The 24,112-nt window shown below is 45.9% G+C and overlaps 1 protein-coding gene across 3 annotated transcripts in view; it reads right to left on the reverse strand.

Moving 5' to 3' along the window:
- PPM1A (protein phosphatase, Mg2+/Mn2+ dependent 1A) overlaps positions 1 to 23,645 on the reverse strand; it is a 53,384-nt gene extending 29,739 nt beyond the window's left edge. The window contains exon 1 of one of the 3 annotated variants that reach the window (XM_077323943.1): positions 23,280 to 23,645. The gene's annotated coding sequence lies outside the window, so the exon portion shown is untranslated. The remainder of the gene's footprint in view (positions 1 to 23,279) is intronic. The other 2 variants (XM_077323942.1, XM_077323944.1) reach the window with 2 other exon arrangements.
- Between the last annotated feature and the right edge of the window lie 467 nt (positions 23,646 to 24,112).

The raw sequence follows: 24,112 nt of genomic DNA on the forward strand, positions 1-24,112 counted from the left end.
AACAGATTTTCTCCCGCAGAACGTAACCACAACAGGAGGAAGTATTAAAGGGTTGCAGCATTAGGAAGGTTGAGAACCACTGGTCTAGGCCTAGACCCAGCTCCTTCTGACCAGTGGCCCTCTGCAGTTTCCAGTCACCCGGAATAAGAAGAGGGGAGCAAGAAGCATGCAGGCACCTCGAATGCTCCCGCCAACAATCATGGTCCCGCCAACAATCATCTCCAGCTTCTAACAGTATCAGTTAGGCCAACAGAAGAAGGGATGCCTTAGCTAAAAATCCACCTGATTCTGATCCTTGCAAGCCACACTGAGTAAAGCAGGATTTATACTTAATTCCGAACAGGATCCCAAGATGCGTGGATCGTTGAATCTGTAGATGAGGGCCATGTACTGAGAGGGGAGACCTTTCTAATAAAGGAGCAAAACTGGAGGACTAGAAAAAGTGACAGGGACTTAAATATCCACAGACGTAACCCCACATAAGAGATTCAGGACATCTCAAAACATTCAGCCACTGCCTGGAGAGCTAGCCAAGCGATGCCAAGAGGCTTTGGCCTGGGGGTGGAGGAACGGAGAAGAAAAAGGAAGCCGGGGAGCGCCAATGCTGCCTCTGTCCTTAGCTCTCCTCTCAGCCTACTTTGTCCTCAATGCCAGGAGAAAAAGGAGAAGCGAGGAGACGGTGCTGTGGAACACAAATGGTGTTTGGGCTCCTGCCGCCGCCCTCCCTCCCTCCCACCATATTAGCTCTCTAGCTGCAGGAGGGAAAGAACAGCAAGTCCTGAGATGTTAGTACTGAGTGTCAGTGGTGCAGTGGGGCTAAAAGGAATCTGTGGTCAGTTCTGGCAGTGCCACTGCCCCCCTACCCCAGTCAGTGCTGTAGAGCACCAGCTTGGTGTAATTTGATTCCCCGCTCTCCCACATGCAGCCAAGCTGGGTGACCTTGGGCTCGCCAAAGCACTGATAAAGCTGTTCTGACCAAAGCAGTAATATCAGGGCTCTCTCATACTCACCTCCCTCACAGGGGGTCTGTTGTGGGGAGAGGAAAGGGAAGGTCATTGTAAGCCGCTTTGAGACTCCTTCTGGGAGAGAAAAGTGGCATATAAGAACCAACTCTTCTTCTTCAGCAATATCAGGGCTCTCTCAGCCTCACCTCCCTCACAGGGTGTCTGTTGTGGGGAGAGGAAGGCGAATGTAAGCCGCTTTGAGACTCCTTCTGGGAGAGAAAAGTGGCATATAAGAACCAACTCTTCTCAGCTGGTAAACTAAACCAGCTTGGTGTAATGCCTAAGAGCGGCTGTGGCTTCTAATTTGGTGAGTCAGGTTTGATTCCCTGCTCCTCCGCACACAGCCAGCTGGGTGACCTTGGGCTAGTCACAGTCCTGATAGAGCTGTTCTGACCGAGCGTACCAGGGCTCTCTCAGCCCTTCCTATTTCACTGAGTGTCTGTAGTGGGGAAAGGAAAGGGAAGGCCATTGTAAGCCGCTTTGAGACTCCTGGTAGAGAAAAGCAGCATATAAAAACCAACTCTTCTGCTTCTTCTTCTAAACATAGCTTAATACTCAGAACAGCCTCCCCCACAAAGGTTCAAAACATCTTTTACTACTCCAAGTCGCTCACAGAGAAGGAAGTTCCTACTGGGCGGTTCCCGATCTTGTCAAGGAATCTCCCCAACTGCCAGATCCCTGCTTTTTGAAATTTCAAAAGCTCCTGCAAAGGTGAATTGAAAAGATCTTGTGTACTCCTACAGATGCCTCTATGGCCAAGTCCCATGCAATGTTTGTCACCCAAACAATTTATACAAAACCTGAAGTGGTATTAGGACAGAATCACAGAGTTGAAAGGGACCTCCTGGGTCATCTAGTCCAACCCCCTGCACTATGCAGGACACTCACAAACTCATCACTCATCCATTGTCACATGCCACCCCCTTGAGCCTTCCCAGAATCAGCCTCTCTGTCAGATGGCTCGCCAGCCTCTGCTTAAAAATTTCTAAAGATGGAGAACACACCGCCTCCCGAGGAAGCCTGTTCCACTGAAAAACCCCTCTGTCAGGAACTTCTTCTTCGGAAGTTAAGACGGAATTTAGAATCATAGAATCATAGAGTTAGAAGGGACCTCCTGGGTCATCTAGTCAGGACACTCCCAACCCTATCGCTCATGCACTGTAACTGGGAGGGAGGAAGTGACACAGAATGTAACAGCACTGAGTCTTGACAGGATCAGAAGTAAACATAACGCAGCTCCATGGTAACCTTTACCAACCTTTTCCTGTTATTTAACAGGATGCAACCCCTCAGACTATTATTTAGTGGGGAAAAGTCAAGCAACCTCAAGCCCCATTTTTGTGCTGAAAATCTTTACCCAGACGTTGTTTTAGCTACCACTGAAGAAAACAGATGAGGGCACACAATTGTTACATAGTGGGTGTAAGAACAGCTTACACAGGGGAGGGGAATTTTCAGCAGGGAGATGGTCAAGAGGGGATGAGCTTAATATCTATTTTCATCTTTAAAATAAATCAGACTTCTGGGGAGAGGGCGACCTGAAGAGGAGTGTCATTTTCAGACTCATGGGAATTGTAGCCCATGGACATCTGGAGGACCCACAGGTTGACTGCCCCTGTAATTAAAGCACCTGGAGGAGAAGGATTTATACTCACCTATCCTCCCCATTGGAGGGGAGAACCCAACTGACAAATGAATCCACGGGGACCTGATTTATTCAGTTCCAGCGGGATCTGAGACTATCAACAAGCATCACGGAGAAAGTAGGATTTTTGCCTTTAAGAGGGAAAACTGATGACTCATATCCTTTGTCAGAAATGTTTTTTTCCCAATTATTAATCGATAGGGCGTATTTATATACCACCCTCCCTTTTGGCGCAGGGCGGTTCACATTGGAAACTTTCATAAAACAATACAATACAACCAACATCTTGACTGATAGAGCATCTCCCACAATGAGAACTTGTATCGAAGAAAGCCGTTTGTACTTTAACGCTCAACATTCCTCATTCAACTACTCAATTTCTGTGATTCCATGTTCTTTCTGTGGGTGCATTTGATGGTGGGAGGGGCCTCTGGGCTCTGGCTGGGGGCTTGTTCACTTGTCGGCGAGGGGGCCAGCTAGTAACGTTGCCAAGGGGTTAAGTAGTATTAGTAGTGCAGAACTGCTTCGGTCCAGCTGGCGATGGGGGTTGTCCATCAGGGCAACCAGAGCTGACTCAATCCCATGGCCAGACCAGAATCCTGAGTGGGCTGGGTTTAGGGCTGAAGCTTCTTCCAGGAAGGCTGTCAGTTGGTCCATGGCAGCTCTTTCCAACCCATTCCACATTCAGCTAGCTGGGTGACCTTGGGCTCACCACAGCACTGATAAAGCTGTTCTGACCGAGCAGGAATATCAGGGCTCTCTCAGCCTCACCCACCTCACAGGGTGTCTGTTGTGGGGATAAGAAAGGGAAGGCGATTTGTCGGCCGCTTTGAGACTCCTTCTGGTAGAGAAAAGCGGCATATAAGAACTAGCTCCTCTTCTTCCCTAAAAACACCAAGTGCGAGACATGGTGGTATTTGGCAGGCTCATGCTGATCCATGGATAGTTTCTTCAGCAGAGGCCATACCAATGACAATTAAAAAAAAATTAAATTGGTTCTGCCTCTACTTGTTCCAGGAAACACGTTTCAGGTATTCTCTTATTCTATCATACTGAATGTTCTGTGTTTTTGTTACGGATTCTCTTGCTTTTGTTGAACACACAAAGTACTTCTTCCGCTTTCCTTCCACAAATGTTATCAGCATGTTTACGTGAACACATCAGTAATGCACACTCTTTATCCATGGCTCCTTTCCCCCATAACAATATCCGGCTTCCGTGATGTTTCCTCCTTAATTCTCTTCCTGTGGCATTCATGCTCTGATGTTTAAGCTTTCCAACTTTATTTCTGCCCTCGCAACGTTCTTTTCCCTTCACCCAAGAACTGACAATAATACAGCAAGGCCCCCAGAGGCCCTGTGAATGAAACCGGAACGAGCCGGGTTCACCAACTCTACTCACGGAGATGAGCGAAGAAGCGAGTTCTCCACAATGCATTTGACTGCCCTGGCACAGGGCTGTGGCACGTTCTCCCTGCGTTAAGGGACGGACACTGAGAGCGCATGCTCAAATGCTTCTGTTCTCCATATGTCACGCAAAGATAGAATAATTAGAAGGGTGTTCTTAACTGCTCAGAAAGATTATGACGCAATAGCCGAGGAGCTGTTCTCTTACGTAAACTGGCCTAAATCATAAAAGGTTTATATAGGTCAAAGCCACCACCCTGAATCACGCCTGGAAGAAAATAGGAAGCTGGCTTAAACACTGATGCAATGCATGCTTGATGTTTCACCCTTATCAACAATTGGACCGCGTTCTGTAACCACTGAGGCATTAGCTCACTTTACTAGGGCAGTTCAATATAGAAGAAGAGCTGATTCTTATATTCCACTGTTCTCTACCCGAAGGAGTCTCAAAGCGGCTTACAGTCACCTTCCCATTCCTCTCCCCACAACAGGCACCCTGTGAGGGAGGTGAGGCTGAGAGAGCCCTGATATTACTGCTCGGTAAGAACAGCTCTATCAGGACTGTGACTGACCCAAGGTCACCTAGCTGGCTGCAGGTGGAGGAGGAACGGGGAATCAAACAAAGCTTGCCAGATTAGAAGTCGGTGCTCTTAACCACTACACCAAGCTGACTCTTACCATAGGCTGTACTATGTCAATATAACTTGTGATAAGGCATATCTTCAAGGATGGGTGGACCGTAAGCTGAATATTAGCAGTTAGTGTAATACAATGGCCAAAAAACATAATGCTGTCTTGGGGTATATCATCAACAGATGCATAACATCCAAATTGCAAGATATAGTATTGCTGTATACCACACTGGTCGGGCCACACCTCAAGTACTGTGTCCAGTTTTGGAGGACGTAGGTAGGAGGGAGTGGGGGTAGAAGAGAGCAACAAAGATACAAAGAAAGGATAAAGGACCTGGGAATGTTCAGTCTGGAGAAGAGGAGACTGAAAGGGATATGACTGCTATCTTGAAGTATTTGAAAGGCAGAGGAGGGCATTAGTGGGTTTAAATTAAGGGTGGAAAGATACTGGCTGGAGATTGGGAACAATATAAGGGTATTAGGCTGCCTAAGGAGGTGGTGAGCTGCCCCTCACTGGTGGTTTTCAAGCAGCAGCTAGACAGGTACTTATCAGGAATGCTTTAAGCTGATCCTGCATTAATCAGGGGTTGGACTAGATGGCATGTCTGGTCCCTTTCAACTCTATGATTCTCTTCTATATGGTTAATTGCCAGGTGCTGACAAAAAATGGAAATGGGTTATGAAGAAAGTTTGTTGCAATATACCTAATTGAAAATAAGTGAAATGAGTTCTTTACCTCAGTCTTGGCTGCCTAACATATTAGCAGAGAGACTCAAACTTGGAACACTGTTCTGGGGAAGGCAACTAAAGGACTATGCCTAAAGGGATTTGAAGAAATTATGATTAATAATGGACAAGGATGAATCATATGGAAATAACCCAAAAGTTGTTGTTAGGTGCGAAGTCGTGTCCGACCCATCGCGGCCCCATGGACAATGATCCTCCAGGCCTTCCTGTCCTCTACCATTCCTCGGAGTCCTTTTAAGTTTGCACCGACTGCTTCAGTGACTCCATCCAGCCGCCGCATTCTCTGTCGTCCCCTTCTTCTTTTGCCCCCAATCGCTCCCAGCATTAGGCTCTTCTCCAGGGAGTCCTTCCTTCTCATGAGGTAGCCAAAGTATTTGAGTTTCATCTTCAGGATCTGGCCTTCTAAGGAGCAGTCAGGGCTGATCTCCTCTAGGACTGACCGGTTTGTTCGCCTTGCAGTCCAAGGGACTCACAAGAGTCTTCTCCAGCACCAGAGTTCAAAAGCCTCAGTTCTTTGATGCTCGGCCTTCCTTATGGTCCAACTTTCGCAGCCATACATTGCAACTGGGAAGACCATGGCCTTGACTAAACGCACTTTTGTTGGCAGGGTGATGTCTCTGCTTTTTAGGATGCTGTCTAGATTTGCCATAGCTTTCCTCCCCAGGAGCAAGCATCTTTTAGTTTCTTTGCTGCAGTCCCCATCTGCAGTGATCTTGGAGCCCAGGAAAATAAAATCTGTCACTACCTCCATTTCTTTCCCATCTAACTCATTAAATCTCAAATGTAATGTTCAGTCCTTAGGACCAGTGGGAGGATACCGCTAAGCAGCAAAGGACCTGTTTTTCATGCAGAAGACCCTCAAGGTTCAATCCCAAGCATCTTAATAGGTTGAGCTAGTAGGTGACGTGAATAACATCAACCTGAAGCCATAGCTCACTTTGTCAGATAAGGAGCCAATACTGAGGCTGGCACTCCCTGGTTCTGACTTCAAGTGAAGCAGCTTTGTGTATTTCGGGGCAGATAATATATATGTAAAATCACCAACCTAGCTCTTTGAAAATGGGTACAGTTAAGTCTGCTGTTAACACCAAAACAGCCATTCAGCGCTAGGAAAGAAGTTAAAAGTATCGTAAAGCCATTATATAAGCCTGCGGTTCAACCACATTCACATTTTTGCCCACGTTGCTCCAAGAAATCAAAGTAAAAATGTATAAATCTTTAAAAGGAGGTAGAGCCAGAAAAGTAGAACCACACCGATCAAGGAGCGGGATCATTTCTCTTGCAAGAAAAAGCTAAAAAGATCTTTTCGCTTAAGGTATTTTAAATGGTTCAGGAGGAGGAGTTTTACAAATATGTTGCTCATATAATAATAGAACTCAGACACAGAATATGCTAGGATGGATGTGTTGTCACCGATGTACAAATCCTTATGTTTAGTGTGAAACATTGAATTCGAGAACAATTGCTGTATTGAAGATTTACTCTGCTCCCCCCTGCCCGGCTCAATTTCACTGGCAGCTGCTGCTTGAAGAGAGAGAGGAAGCCAGGTATGGCAGGGCGGAAAGCTTGATGCTCACCTAGCAAGATCTGATTGGGGTCACACTAAAGCAAATGCTTTTTCGGCTTATGTTTGCTACTGCGAAATGTGTGACTGCTAACTTAAGGTTACTTTTAAAACAAAATGATGATGAAGAGACGTTTCTTATATGCCACTTTTCTCTACTGTGGGTTTCATAGTGATTTGTGTAGAAGGTGAAATCAGTTTGCTTGATTATCAAGATGTTAAAATACTTTATATGTACTTTTAAGACATGAACAAAATGCTAAACTGAGGCTATGTGAGAAGAAGAGTCTTTGGAAAAGATAATTGTGCCAGGAAATGTTGAAGAAAAGAAAAAGAGCCAACATGAGGTGGATTTCATTCATTTGTCCCTACGTTTATATATGGTTCTCCCCTCATGGCTCAGGGCGGTTTACAGAGGACATGGAGCAGCTGAGTTAAGGGTCTGCAGGGGAATCTAGACTGTCTTTTGTGCCACTGTCAATTGTATTGGGGGTTTTATATTTATTTTGTATTTGTATGTAAACCACCTTCTACACAAATCACTATGAAAACCCCAGCACTGATACAGCTGTTCATTTCCGTCAACGATAGTGAAAAATTATCCAAAGTGAAATTCAAAAATTTGCTCGGGGCATTTTGGTCAGCAACTGAGCTGCTGAACTACTCTAAAATGGTCTTCTGTCTATTAATACAACTACCACTTAAATATTGCAGGGAAAAAGTGAAATAAATAGTTTTGTTCTTAAGTCCAATGTGCTGCTGCATTAGTTGCTCTTAATAAGAACCACAAAGTAAGTTAAAACAATATCTTTCCCTAGAGGATCAAGTAGTTAGTTGATCCAATAAGGTATTAATCTATGCTAAGGCAATCATGTTTTAACTAAGTGCTTAACAGATTACCAATCATGTCGGTTTTGTCATCTGCTGCTGGGTTTTCCAGGCCTAAAACCTCCCAAACACTGATAAATACTTTTTCAGCTCTCTGTCCAGAAAAGCATATACAGATAGGAAATCAGGACTAGGCATTTTAAATCAGTGAAACTTCTCACACTTTTCAAAATATGTAAAATAATATTTAATGGATGCCTGGAAGCTAAGATTTCTGCTTACTGTTGTCTGAACTTCTAAAGCTTCCAGGGGACTGGCATTGGAGAAAAGGCATACGTCAGATTATCTGTTCAGTCAGACGTCAAGATGCCTATTACACCCACGCATGGTGGTACCTAGAAAAGAAGCAATCTACTTGGTGATTTGTAGATGACTGTCTACTAGCAGCAACCCAAAAAACAGTTCACCATCAGGTTGACCATGTCTTTCAGGGAGCATTCCCCCTCCTGAACAACATGACTTAATATCCACTTTGTTGGACGGCCCTTGGATATATTCAACTTGAGCAGACAAGAGGTTCTTCACCCATGGTAGGATCTGAAAGTTTTCCTTGTGTAGAAGACATCAGGAAGAAGTTCCTGACAGTTACAGCAGTTTCTCACTGGAACAGGCTTCCTCGGGAGGTGGTGGGTTCTCCATCTTTGGAGATTTTTAAACAGAGGATAGATAGCCATCCAATGGAGAGGCTGATTCTATGAAGGCTCAAGAGGGTGGCAGGTTGCAGTGGATGAGCGATAGGGATGTGAGTGACCTGCATAGTGCAGGGGTTGGACTAGATGACCCATGAGGTCCCTTCCAACTCTATTATTCTATGATTCTAAGAGACCGGGACTACCCCTTGCTTGTTTATATAAGTCCTGACTACCACATTCTCAGTTGTATTAGAACATAGCAATGTGCTATGCAATCTTAGACTTGTAGGAGGGCTAGACAGATCGACCGGAATTCTAAGAGGTTGACTGAAAGGGAACCTTCTGAGGCAGATCACTAGCCTTGTGTTAGAACTCCATCTGACATTCCCTAGTTTGAGGTTCTATTCATTTATCCACCATACCAGACTGTATTGGAATTGCAAGGAGATGCTTCTTGAGGCATCTTGCCTTCTGCAGGAATAGTTGCAATTGCCAAGAATGTATTCTGCCCAACTGGATCACATCTATGTTGGACAGAAACAGACTCCTAATAGTGAGATTCATGAGAGATGATGACTTGTTATGATTTACAACCTTCATGCTTTTGGTCTTTTTGATTTTCTTTTCTATGAGGAACAGACAATTTAAGCTGGTTTCCATACGCAACCCTAGATGCTTGAATCTCTGTGTGGGACTGATAGTGATCTTCTGGAGATTTACTGGAAATCCATAACTCTGAAGCTGATTGATAGCTTCTTGCATGTCCAGCAGTGACTGCTGACTTGAGCTGGAATGAATGGGCAGGTCATGCAAATAAGAATGCAAATGTATGCCTTGACATCTTAGGGTAACAACGGGATTGATAAACAGTTTCGAGAATATCCTCAGGGTGGTGGACAGCCGAAAGGTAGAGTTCCAAATAGCAGGCAACTGTTTTCTACATAGAAGTGAAGAAGCCTGCAATGCCCTTGGAAGACTACAACATGGAGATAGGCCTTGGTGAGATCTATGAAAGTCAGAGACTTTTGTGACCACAGTGAATCTGTTATTGATCTCAGTTTTTTGATCTTGAAACATTTGAGCCTGTTGAGAAATTTCATCGCTCTCCAGTCCCCATTTTTCTTTGGGACCGTGAAGACGGATGGGTGACTCACCACCACGAAACACGGAAGGGAATCTGCATCTTCTTAATCTTTGTATGGACGGATTCCAAGTGTTTCATCTACCTTCTTGGCAAAACTGGGACAATGAGTGTTAGGCACAAAAAGCAGTAAGACAGAAATGACCTGCGGTCACCACAGCTAATGTTTCTGGGAAGAACCTTCTAATACAGGGGTAGTCAAACTGCGGCCCTCCAGATGTCCATGGACTACAATTCCCAGGAGCCCCTGCCAGCAAATGCTGGCAGGGGCTCCTGGGAATTGTAGTCCATGGACATCTGGAGGGCCGCAGTTTGACTACCCCTGTTCTAATACCTAGTTTGCACAAGACTTTGGTGTACAGTACTTCCAAATAATTTATCTCGTGGAAGAGGTATGCTGAGATTCATGATTTATCTGTTCACCTGCCAGGCATTAAGCCACAATATCCTATTGGTGGTAGCTGCCGAGGCCACGGCCCTCAAGAAAAATGGCCCTCAAGAAAAAATTCCAGATTCCAGGGTTACATCAACTGAAAAAGATGTTGCCTTCAGCAACCTGTTGGCACCTTCAAACATCCTGCGATTATTATCAGGGATCAACTGCAGGAGTTTTCGGGTCCACACTAAAGCCGCATGTGATATGATATCAGCAGTGGTGGAGGTTCTGATTGCCACTGCTATGGTTTCATTCACCTTTAAGATAAAATCAGCCTTCTTGTCTAGGAAGAAAACCTTCCTCATCTTCACAGAGCAAGCCTGCTACAGGTGCATCAACTAAACAAACTTGTAAAATAACCTCAGCATAATTAGGCAGAGAATATGCTGTTTGATAAACGCTGTAAATTAGCAATTATTCATATGTCTAACACACTCTCTCTGCCTATATCCCACAAAAAGCACTACGCTCTGTCACTCCTCCCCCACATGCAGGTGATCCCTGGCCTCAAAGAAGTACGTTGGTCTTTGACAAGGGTCGTCAGAGCCTTCTCAATCCTGGCCCCCACCTGGTGGAACGAGCTCCCTGAAGAGATCAGGGCCCTGCCTAAACTCCCACAATTCCGAAGAGCCTACAAAAGGGAACTCCTCAACCGGGCATTTGCCTGAGACCAACCAACCAATAACATCCACAGGTCCTGTCCCCCCCCCCCCCCCCAAGACACCTCCTCCATACCCTAAACCTGTCTGACCTCTCTGGGAGTTTCTATGTTAAGTTGTCGTTCCTCTTATATTATTGTCGATGTTAAATTATGTTAAATTAGAGCCACTGTTGGATTATGTTGATGTTATTTCTGTCTATGTTATATATATTTATAAGTCGTTCCACGTATTACCCCGTGATGTTATATGTAAACTGCCCTGATCCATATGGGAGGGCAGTAGAAAAATCTAATAAATAAAAAAAAATTGGTTTATAGCAATAGTTTGTTGCTAGATCTTAGTACCAAGAAGCAGAATCAAAAGCCCCAGTTGAAGACAGTTCTTCCGGAACTAGAGCATATTAAAGGAGCATCTTTCTGGTAGTGTGGGCCCAATCGATGTTATTAGATCACCGGCCCCAGTCGATGTCATAGTATCGCTGGCCCCAACCAAAAGCCTGGTGGAAGAGCTCTGCCTTGCAGGCCCTGTGGAACTGTGCCAGCTCTGTCAGAACTTGGATGTGTTCCAGGAGCTTGTTTCACCCAGTGAAAGCCTCTTAAAACCACTAAGAAGGAAAAAGCACAGCATGATCTCACTAGGAAGTGGGGGCATGCAACTGCATGATATATGCCTGCAGGATGCATTTTAACAACTGAGGAAACCATTGTCATAAACCCCTCTGCAACATCACTTCAAACATTACAGCATATTTACAGAGACTCTGATTTAAAGTAGTTTTAAGTTAGCCGTTTTCAGGTATTGTATCTCTCGGCTTTTGCTTTTACAACCGCATAGTAATATATAGCAGCATGGATAGATAGAGGTCAAGGTATCCCCTGTGCAAGCACCGAGTCATGTCTGACCCTTGGGGTGACGCCCTCTAGCGTTTTCATGGCAGATTCAATACGGGGTGGTTTGCCAGTGCCTTCCCCAGTCATCACCGTTTACCCCCCAGCAAGCTGGGTACTCATTTTACCGACCTCGGAAGGATGGAAGGCTGAGTCAACCTTGAGCCGGCTGCTGGGATTGAACTCCCAGCCTCATGGGCAGAGCTTTCAGACGGCTGCCTTACCATTCTGCGCCACAAGAGGCTCTTGTCAGATAGAAGTACATTTGCTTAAGTTTGTATAGAGGTCCACTTGCTTGGTGTAGTGGTTAGGAGCGCAGACTTCTAGCCTAGCGAGCCGGGTTTGAGTCCCCAACTTCTCCCCCACCTGCAGCCAAATGGGTGACCTTGGGATCGCCACAGCACTGATAGAGCTGTTATGACCGAGCAGTAATATCAGGGCTCTCTCAGCCTCACCCGCCTCACAGGGTGTCTGCTGTGGGGAGAGGAAGGAGAAAGCAATTGTCAGCTGCTTTGAGAGACTCCTTCTGGTACAGAAAAGTGGCATATAAGAACCTACTCTTCTTCTTTTATATTCTTGCAGTAACAAATTATATTGCATACAGGGCAACATGCACGTGCAATCAGGGAGAAATTCATATACTCAGAACACAGCTTCAAAGACACATATACTTCTGAAATGTCAAAAACATACCTTCCAACTGACTTTTCCCAACTCTTTGCTTCAAATACTATGTGCAGAGCCTCTTGTGGCGCAGAGTGGTAAGGCAGCAGTCATGCTGCTTGAAAGTTCTGCCCATGAGGCTGGGAGTTCAATCCCAGCAGCCGGCTCAAGGTTGACTCAGCCTTCCATCCTTCCAAGGTTGGTAAAATGAGTACCCAGCTTGCTGGGGGGTAAACGGTAATGACTGGGGAAGGCACTGGCAAACCACCCTGTATTGAGTCTGCCATGAAAACGCTGGAGGGCGTCACCCCAAGGGTCAGACATGACCTGGTGCTTGCACAGGGGATACCTTTACCTTTACCTTAATCTATGCTACTTGTGGGAGCGGACAATACCCATGAGAAAAAACGAATAGCACTTAGCCTGTGAACAAGGCCCAAGCTTGTATTGTCAAATGCATTCTGCTTATTTCCCTTCCCAGCTCTAACCCATGCATTAAATGACTTCTGCTATTACCATCTCATCAACAGCCTACAGAAGCAGCTTTCTATCCCCCTGCTTTTCTCTGCCTTAAGGAGTCCCAAAGTGGCTTTACCATTGCCTCACCCCACAGCAGGCAGCTTGAGAGGTAGGTGGGGCTGAGAGAGCCCTGATATTACTGAAGAAGAAGAAGAAGAGTTGGTTCTTATATGCCACTTTGGAGCTGTGAGCGGCCATGGGTCACCCAGGAAGCTTCATGTGCAGGAGGCCCCTGGGAATCAACCTCCCCCCCCCCCCCAGTTCTCCCAATTAAGAGTCCGCTGCTCTCAACTACTATCCCAAGCTGGTTCAGATCGGAGGGCTGGTTCAGAAGTCTAAACGGCTTCTGCCTTACACAACGCTGACCTCGACAGTGCAAACTTTGCACAGCTCTACCTTTGTACTCAGAACACGTGTATTGTGTCTGGAGGCTATTGCGTAAGTGGAGAGCACTTAGACAGCACTTCCAAGAGAATAAGTGTGCTCTCCTTTTGAAACAACCCAACCTGCTCTTGTTTGTAGCACGCTGTAGTAATTCGCTGCCTATTTTGCATGGCAGATCTAGGTTTCAAACTTTAAAAAAAAAAACACTCTAAATCACATCCTGCTCTATAACCAGGAAGCAACTCTTAAATAAGCTGCACTAGAACACTGATTTGAGCCCATCTGCGATGGGGGCACGGCCAGGACAGATTAGGAGAGCGCTTTTAATCGCCGCAGAACCAGCCTCTGCAGCTTAACGTGACACACCTAGTAAATTATTAGCATAGGATTTCCCATTAAATGAAGGATGGTAGGAGAAATGAATTCCATTTGCCTCTCAGAGATCTTTTATGCACTGGAGGTTTCATGCCAGGCTGCAGGCTGGAGTTTTAGTCGTGGCAGGTTGCCCCACCTCTTCCTGCACCCACACGGGGGGAGCATTTGGAATGCCGCACCTCAGTTGCCCTCGATTAGTGCAGCTGCATGGGAGCTGGAGCAGTGAAGTTCCCAGTGCGTAAACAGTCAGAGAGGTGCATGGACTCCTACTGTTCGGTGTCCGCCAGCAATTTTATCTTCAGGAAGAAGGCAGAATCATTTGACGCTACCAGAGTTAACTTGAAAAGTGTCGTCAACTGGGATCAATGGGACATCCTTCCCATATTTCAGGCAAACGGTAAAGCATCTAAAACCTAAGCCAGCCAGCACTCAGCCAGCTGTTTGACCAAACTATGTCTTGTCTATGCCACAGATGGGGCCAGCAACAACTGGGAAAGTGCCTGCCGTTAATTACTAATGGAGACAGTTTTATTTCTCCAATGTTTTTGTGAACTACAACTGAACTCAAAAGGACTGATTAGCTGTTTTAGCAAAGAATTATCATATGGTATCATATGGCTTAATTTGGATATTATGACACAGTTTACTAATTTGCCACAATTTGCTCCACAGATATGATGGCTTTTCAGTTAGTCTGAGGAAGAGCGCCTGCACTCGAAAGCTCACCCTTTTAATAAATTTTTGCTGGTATTAAAGGTGCTACTGGACTCTATTTTTGTTGTGCTACTTCAAACCAACATGGCTACCCCCTAGAACGTGATCCCCCAGTTTCAGTTTATTGTTGATATATGGCCCTCAACCGGTACAAGCACAAGGCTTCACAATTAAAGCATGCCAAAAAAAAATCAAATTATAAAAAGGAACAGAAAACAAAGCTGCTTCATCAATACAACAATTCAGTATTAAAATTACTACAATTACAATTTAGTATTAAAAATGTATTTATATGAATAAATTAATTTCAAATTTATCTGGCCTCAGCTACCAAGTACAATTTCTGAAGCTTTCGGTCCAAAGTCTGGCCACTTGACATGTTGTTCGATGGTCCCTGTCAGCCAAAAAGGCACTCAAGCCTAACCAGAAAACCTAACAGTGGGCAAATAATTTCCATATGAATCTTCCTATAAAAGAAACAACTGAAAAAGGCTGCTATAGAGAGGATGGAGCAGAGTTGTTCTCTCTTGCCCCGGAGTGACAGACTAGAACCAATGGGATGAAATTAATTCAAAAGTAATTCTGTCTAAATCTCCGGAAGAAGTTCCTGACAGAGCGGTTTCTCAATGGAACAAGCTTCCTCGGGAGGTGGCGGCTTCTCCATCTTTGGAGATTTTTAAACAAGAGTCTGGATAGAGCCATCTGAAGAGCCATCTGACGGGGAGGCTGATTCTGTGAACCTTCAAGGGGGTGGCAGGTGACAGTGGATGAGCGATAGGGTTGAGAGTGTCCTGCATAGTGCAGGGGTTGGACTAGATGACCTAGGAGGTCCCTTCCAACTCTTATTGTTCTATGATTCTATGATATGCTTCACTGTGATCCCAATTTATCCTCTTTGTGTTCTATTTTGGTCACTGGTTACACTTGGAGAAGGAACTTCGTCATCCTCAGCTTTGGTGGACACTACCCACTGCTTTCCCCAATTTTGCGGCCAGTGGAATGCCAAAATTTCATTGCATGCATTCATGTCATGCTGCGTTTTGGAGGCACCTGGAATGCTTTCAAAGCAGTGTGACTACAAATCATTCATTGCCATCCTTTGCATTTCCACGCTTTGGAAAAGGGCAACTGTTAATCATTTTGCTCGGCCAAGTATCCAAGATCCTTGACTGTGATGCAAAGATATGGAAGTAAACTATGCCCAGTTAATACAATCACATCAAACCCACTTTAAAGACTTAATGACTTAAAGACTTAATTGAACTATTAAGAATGAGCCTTCTACACGCCCCCCAGAAATTATTTGGAGTCAAGCACTCAAGTTGGATCATGTCCACTGCATTCCAGGTAATAACCACCTCACTGAACAAATCACCCAAGAAAGCACCCACCTAGCGTACTACGGTGGTGAAATAGGAAAACTCTACATTAGCGACTTTGGGATTATTAGGAAAGGGTTTACATTAGAATTCGGAAAGGGATTGAGAATAAAATGGCTGATATTGTAATGCCACTGTATAGAAGATTTTTTAAAAGATTTTTATGTAAACCACCACAAGCCACCTAGTACCGGGAGTGGCGGTCAACAAGTATAAATATATAAATAAATAATATAAATAAATAACTTTTAAAACTACTTTTGAATATCCAGTACCTCAGATTTATTTACAACTAAATACATCTAAATACATTTACATACTAAACTGGGAGGGGTAGCAAACACAACCGAAGACAGAATCAGAATACAGGATGATCTTGATAGGCTCAAGATGTGGGCTAAACTAAATAAAATGAAGCTCAATAGGGACAAGTGTAAAGTTCTGCATTTAGGTAGGAAAAAAACAAATACACTAATATAGGATAGGAGAAACTTGTCTTGACAGTATCATGTAAAAAAAGGATTTAGGAGTCTTAGTAGACCATACATTGAACATGAGTCAACAGTGTGACTCGGTGGCTAAAAAGGCAAATGGGATTTTGGGCTGTATCAAATGGAGTATGGTGTCCAGATTGTGGGAGGTGATGGTACTGCTTTACTCTGCTCGGATTCGGCCACACTTGGGAGTCCTGTGTTCAGTTTTGGGCATCCCAGTTGAAGAAGGATGTTGACAAACTGCAGCATGTCCAGAGGAGAGCAACAAAGCTGGTGAGAGGCTTGGAGACCAAGACATATGAAGAAATGTTGGGGGATCTTGGTCTGTTTAGCCTGGAGAGGAGACAACTGAGAGGGGATCTGATAACCATCTTCAAGTATTTAAAAGGCTGCCATGTAGAGGATGGAGCAGAGTTGTTCTCTCTTGCCCCAGAAGGACAGACCAAAACGAACAGGATGAAAATAATTCAAAAGAAATTCCATCTAAACATCCGGAAGAAGTTCCTGACAGTTAGAGTGGTTTCTCAGTGGAACAGGTTTCCTCGGGAGGTGGTGGGTTTTCCATCTTTGGAAATTTTTAAATAGAGGCTGGATAACCATCTGATGGAGAGGCTGATTCTGTGAAGGCTTAAGGTGGTAGCAGGTTACAGTGGATGAGTGATAGGGTTGTGAGTGTCCTGCATAGTGCAGGAGGTTGGACTAGATGACCCATGAGGTCCCTTCCAACCCTATGATTCTATCAGTGAAGATTTAAGTGGAGTGTATATTACGGAAATAAAAAGAACTTGTTTAAAGAATCACAAAGTGCAAAGTAAGAACCAAGCTAAGTTAAACTTTAAAGAAGAAACACTGGTCAGCTAGCTGCCTATGACTTGTCCATGGTTGAATACTTACAAATATTGCATGGAGTCCAGAATAGCCTTGTGCAAGGGGGAAGCCTGACTCTAACTGAATCATGGTGTTTATCTAATAATGACAGGACCGTAGGTTCTTTGTTCCCCAACCCTTGAGAAAAGTGAGTACATGTGCAGACTCACTTAGAAGTAGGCCATTCCCCTGCCTTACAATTCCATTTAAGAATCCAGTACATCTTCACTATTGTTCCATTAAGTTCATGTCTTAAATACCAAACCATTTGAACAATCATGCTGAGGAGGTCATGTGCCAATGAAGAAAAGGATGAAGTTATGGAAGCAAATCTATGAAGTGGAGTCTCCAAGGTAGAAAAGGGGGCTAGCTTTTCATCTTTCTGTATGCTAGGTTGGTAGGTATACAGATTTACATGCCCACTAGTTCCTTCCTTCCACCCGAACCCTTCAGAAAGGAAAGTAGAGCTGAGTTCCAATCACTCCCTAGAGAATAACATACTTGGATATCAAAAACTTTGACCATTGAAAACACTGAACTTTTACATTATCTTAACACCGCCCGCGGCACCACGGACGCAGCAGACTAAATAATGCGCTAAGGGCTGGGGGGGAGGAATTAGGGCGGGCTCTGTCCAGGATGAGGAAGGGTGCCGATTGGCCCCTTCCTCCAGACCGACAATCGTAGGGCCCAATCGGCAAGCGCGAAGCACCTGCCGATTGGGCCCTCCGATTGGCCACCCGCCGGCAAGGGAGCTACTGCTTGCGGTTGCTCCCTTGCTGGCGGCCTGACAAGTTGAGAGGCGCAAAGCGCCTCCGACACGTCAGGCCACCGGCACACCGGCAATTAGCGCGGCCGGCCGTGCCTCCCTTGCCGCGGCTCTCCGTTGCTCCCTTCCCAGCCGCCTGACACGTCAAGAGGCGCAAAGCGCCTCCGACGCATCAGGCCGCCGGCATGCCAGCAATTGCGAGCCGCGCAGAGCGCGGCTCACCGTGGCTCCCTTGCCGGTGGCCTGCCACCTCGGGGGCCGCGCACTTTCCCGCTAGCGCCCGCTGTATTTCAGGTACAGCGGGCTTGATTACTAGTCCTTAACATACTGATTGCTGCCAAAAATAAATAAGTGAATGGAACAAATCATGGGAGATTTTTTTAGGATTCCTCAAAATGCCTTGAAAAGAGGGCAGAATCTGAAAGAACAGCTCCCTTGCATTTTTCTCATTTTTCCAGGGCCTTCACATCTCTAGTCTAGGTCATTCTCCACTTGGACATTCTACCCATCTACAGTTAACATATCAATATTTTGCCCAAACAGTACTGCAAGTTTTTTCTAAATTTCAACTTCTATTTTTTCCTGCCTGGGCAAAGGTGACACAGGGAGCAACAGTTTGTAGCTAATTTTAGTGTTGCATATATTTGCAGTTTTGCCTTGTAAGAAACTAGTGCATATATTTATTTGTTTGTTTATTTATATTTCTATGCCGCCCATTTCTTTGCAGCTCTGGGCGGTTTACACTGAACATTATATATCTTACATAGATAAACATTTTAAACATTTGAATTAAATAAATGCCAATTAGTATGATTACATATGCTACCAAGCTATAAATAATGCATTTTATGTTGTTAAAATGCAAAATAAGAGCAAAATAAGTTTAGGATTGATAGGAAAAGATATATTTCTGTCCCCTCCCCTCAAATTTCATCTTTTTCCTAAGTCTAAGGGTTCAAGAAATTTTACATTCTAATCTAGGAAAGAGTTCCATTTTCATATCATCTGAAATATATCTATATTGTTGTTAAAATTGCAGTAACACTAACCTAGCTTACAAGACTGTTAAGACCAGCCCTGCAATCGCCCACTCTCATATAGAGGAAATAATTTCCTCTAAGCAACTATTTTACTGGAACCTTTACTTGAGGAAAATTGTAACACATGCATATACAGATAGATTTTACAAATCTATACTCATCTGAGAACAAATACAAAAAGAACCAGCGGACAAAGATTATAAGGGCCGCTGCAATCCACTGGGTATAAGAGAAAATTTTAGAACTGGGAATACACTGTATACAAGTACACAACTAACTTACTGTATGGCCTTCAGCTATTATTCAACCTCAGTTTCCCAACTATACAATGGGAATATCGTACTGTTCCAGGCTAAACACTAATCAAACTAATAAGAATGAAGCAATTTTTGTCCATAACTTAGACTTGAATCTACTGCAGCATTTCCAAAGATGGAAAGATTTCTGCTTGATTGTCTCACTGCCTCACCCAATGTCTCTCCAGCAAGACAGGGGACCTTCAGAAAAATGTTCGGGGGGGGGGGGGGCTTTGTGTGGATTGTGAGAGGGGAGGAGAGAAAGATATGTTATGTGATATGAAATCCATCTGGTTGATCCAAGCCATGACAGTCCCAATATATTTTAGGCCACTTTCCAATCAGAAATCGGTTCTTAAATCACCCCATAGGGGCAAATCCCAAAACAAAATAAATCCCACTGGAAAACGTTCCTTGCAGAAGAGATTCCAAATTTAGCTGGATTCTGCCGGGCTGCGCTCCCTCTGTTGGCCTTACCAACGGTAACTGGGCAGGTTCAACAAGAGCTAGATTAGGTCAAGATGGAGGATCAGATGGCTGCTTCCTGCCCTTCCTCAGCCCCAACTCCTCAATATATTCTTTGGGACTGAAGGTAACACGGCTTGACTGCCAGAGAAATATTTCATTGTCGGGGTGTTTAAAAGTGTGCAAGGTTTAAAACGAGAGAAAGTAAAAGTTTGCCACGTGGTATTCTAGCCGAAGAAGCCTCACGCCCAGCACCACTGGGTAGAAAGTAGCACGAGGGGAGTTCTAAAATTATTTCGCCATGTTTAACATTCGTCTTTAGCTGTCATCTGTATGTATAAATATTCCACCCAACTGGCTTTTGAAAGAAAGCAGAAATACATGGGGACGATTACCTGGCTTCACTACAGCTTTATATATCCCCTTTCCTACCGGGTCTGTACTTCTACAACTCCTTACAGCAGGGGTAGTCAAAACTGCGGCCCTCCAGATGTCCTTGGACTACAATTCCCATGAGCCCCTGCCAGCATTCGCTGGCAGGGGCTCATGGGAATTGTAGTCCATGGACATCTGGAGGGCCACAGTTTGACTACCCCTGCCTTATAGATCTATAAAGGAAGAGAAAGAGAACTGACAGATCCTGACAGCTCTGTTGCTTTCTTCAGGTCCCTGGACAGGCGAGACCCAAAAAGATCACAATCTCAATTTCATTCTTAGAGCCCGACAACGCCTCTTGGTCTCACTGGAGCACTCTTGGTCTGCAGACTCAGGGGGGGGGGGGGGACTGCTGGGTCACATTTGGACGGCTATTGCTACAACCAAGACACCCTTTGTGAAACAAGAACTTCTACGTCTCATAAATAAGGGTTTAGTCGGATCACACACGGACACCCAACCCAACAAGAGGCGTCACGATTTTAAGCATACATATTAAATTACAAATTGTTTCAATGGGAAGGCGAATGTAAGCCGCTTTGAGCCTCCTTCGGGTAGGGAAAAGCGGCATATAAGAACCAACTCTTCTTCTTCTTCTTGCTTTTACACAACACAGAATTCATACCAATGCCCGATCAATTCTTACTAAGCAATCAAAGTGAAAAGTCACATTGACTCAAAATACCTAATTGATCGAGACTAATCATTCTCACGCTGAAAAAACAACTTGGAACAACCACACCAGCCGCTGCCCATCTCTATAACTGAACCTTTCCCAAGGAAAGGACCTTGCGCTTTAAATTCATCCCTAAACCTGTGTTTCCGAGACACACCCTGGCAATCAGATTTATATGCACCACTGCCATTAAAGCTTTCAGCATCTGGGCAGCTTGTATTCTGCAGTCACACCTTGCAACCAGCAACCAGGCAACCTCTGCTCTCTAGCTCTCTTTTACAACATTTGTATAATTTATTATTGTTCAGGGTGGGTTGGAAATGCAGGAGCAACATCCACAGACACCTGGAGGTGAAAAGTCCAAGCAGAATTTCTAGCAATCTGAGGCTGGGCTACTGGGCCCCTGCTTAACTTTTCCCTTTCCCCGATTGCCACCATCAGTAGAATTACAGGCATGTAAATCATATAAACAAATCAGGGTGACTTGCAAAATTCATCCAAGCTGAAAACTTCAGTCTTTTCTTTGGATAAAATCTGAATTGTTTTACTGCAGGCTAGATATAGTCACGACCGTACCAGTTAAGATAAACAAACGTAAGAGCACTGCTTGGTCAGAATGCCACTTAAAATAGCTAATGTCAATGACAGCGTTAAAAAAAGAGCTAATTACTTTCAATATTTCATTGGGAGGTGATGCAATCCTCTCTTAAAACCAAGTCTCACACCCTGTTCTAATATCCGAAATATGTCATGAGGCAGTATATTTACATAACCCTTTTTTGTTTTGGTTCATTATTTCCTCCTTCCCCACAACTTTTTTGGTTTCAACAAAAAAAAAAAGGCAGCAGCAAGCAGTTGTGTGTAGGAAGGCAATCACTGAAGCCAACGGCTTTATAAATATTACACATTTTAAAGCATCTACCTAGTGAAGTGGATTATCCAGCAGGGTGGGGTGCTTTATAAATAGATTCATTTATTAATGGTTCAGTGAGCGATAGGAGAATGCTAAGCCAGAGGTGGGCTACAGGAGGCAACCGTGACCTTGTAACCATTATTAATAACTCCTGGCAGGCAGGGAGCCCTTTCGCCCACCAAAGGAACAGACTTCTAGATGTCATCACAAGACTGGGTTGATATGAACAATGACTGCAGAGCCACCAAAGTCCCAACTGGCCTTTTTTTTTTTCTAGACGCATCCATTAACTGAGGCTGCAAATCACACTTACCTGGAAACAAGTTTGATCAAAACGAAAAAGGATTTTTATTCCTCTGTGCCAGTGTGAATTCTGTGACTAATAGGCCTGCATGTGTCAGAAGCCCAGCCAATTGAACAAAAACCCAAAACACTCTGAGTCTTGCTTTGGCAAGTTTTAAAAAGAAAACCGCCAACCCCTGAACTACCAGCTTTTCAATGGCAATGGCTGAGCTTGTCCCATTACCTGCTTTTAAAATCTGGCTCTCCCAGCAGCTCCCCAGTGAGGGAGGAAGAAAAGGCGAGTGGAAATAAATTAACCTTCCCTTCAAAACAATAATAGCTGCCCGCATCCCTCAAATATTATTTTAATTTTATTTCTTACCCACCCTTTCTCTCCAGACTCAGGGCAGGTTATATCAAATGAAAGGATTTTTTAAAAAGAAAGGTACAAAAACATCTAGAATTCTCTCCTGTGCATTCACACTGCAACCCCTTGAGGGAACAGACTGGGGCCTTATTTAGGAAGAAGGGGGGGAGGGCATTATTCTGAATCAGCACCATGCACGACAACAGCCACAACTGCAGATGTGCAAAGAAAGATTTGGACTGTGTGTACAGGGTGTGTTTGTTATCTACTCAGTACAGACAGCTCCAATATTTCAAAAACCGCTCCCATCAATGCCCCCAAGTGCCAGTTGTTAGTAGGGAAAGGGGGGATAAATCAAGGGTGGCCAAAACATGGCTCTCCAGCTGTCTAAGGACTACAATAACCATGAATGCCGCAATCTGCAGTCCTTCAAATGCCTATAGACTACAATAACCATGAGTCCCACCAGCTGCACTTCTCCAGGTGCCCATGGACTCCAATAACCATGATCCGCACCAGCTGCAGTTCTCCAGATACCCACGGACTACCATTACTATAAGCCCCTGGAAGCTGCAGTTCTCCATATACTACAATAACCCCTGCCAACTGTGGCTCCCCAGATTCTCCCGGACTACAACGACCGTGAGCCAGTGGTGGCTTTGCGGATGCCCCGGGGGCTACAATTCCCACGAACTGCTGCCAGTGGTGGCTCTCCAGGTGCCCATGAACCACTTGCGCTGGCAGAGGCTCATGGTCACTGTAGGCCACGGGTAGTCAAACTGCGGCCCTCCATTTGTCCATGGACTACAATTCCCATGAGCCCCTGCCGGCAGGGGCTCATGGGAATTGTAGTCCATGGACAAATGGTGGGCCGCAGTTTGACTACCCCTGCCGGAGAGCCCCCCTACGACCTCCCCCCGTACAAACCAGGCCTCTCTCCCCCTCCCTTTCGCCGCCCCGCTTGCTTGCACGGCCCGGCGGCCTCCCCTCCACTCACCCCGCAGCCCCGGCGGGCAGAAGGGGAGCCCCGGGCGGGGCGGCTGCGGCTGCTCGGCGGCGCGGGGTCTGGGGCCAGGCCGGAGCGGGCCTCGCTCAGTTCATTCGCACGGCGGAGGCGACGACGGCCGCCGCCGCCTCTCCTCCTCCTCCCGCTGCTGCTCGTCGGCTCGGGCCCAGGGCGGGCACCGAGCGCTCATCGCTCCTGCCGGAGCCAGCCAGCCAGCCGACCTCCCGCGCCCCGGCCTCGCCTCGCCTCGCCGGCCGGAGAGCCGCCCGCTCCGCCGTCCCCTTTCCCTCAGCGCCGCTCGATCCCCTCAGGCGGGCCCAGGGCGAGCGTCCGCGCACGCGCGGAGGGGGGGAAGGGGGGTGAAAAACACACTCCCCGCGCGCACTGCGCACGCGCCCCGCGGACGAGGGCGGCCGCCCGCCCCGCGCGCACGTCTGACAGCCGCCCAGCGCGCAGGCGCGGCCGGGAGGCCCCGCCCTCTCTCGGCCCACCCCGTTCTTCCTGAAACGCTCGGTTTTGCTGACCAATCAGCGCTCCCCCCTCCCTCCTCTCGCTCGCTCCCTTTTGAGAGCGGCTGCGTCGACGACGGGCTTGCTTCGGGCCAAGCGAGAGTCCCGGATGTGGGGTGGAGGGGAGGGGACGGAGCCGGAGTGGGAAGCGCTTGCTCAGGCCGGGGTTCTTATTACATCACCCTGGCGGGCTGCTGCGCCTGCGCGGTTCTCTCCGGCCTGAGAGAAAGAAAGCGAGAGAAAATGGCCCTCAGGGAGGCGGGAGAAGCGGGTGGTGGCCCGACCTCCCTCTGTCTCTCTCTCTCTTTCCCCTTC

The sequence above is a fragment of the Paroedura picta genome, chromosome 2 (assembly GCF_049243985.1).
Source record: "Paroedura picta isolate Pp20150507F chromosome 2, Ppicta_v3.0, whole genome shotgun sequence".
In the NCBI taxonomy this organism is placed as follows: domain Eukaryota; kingdom Metazoa; phylum Chordata; class Lepidosauria; order Squamata; family Gekkonidae; genus Paroedura; species Paroedura picta.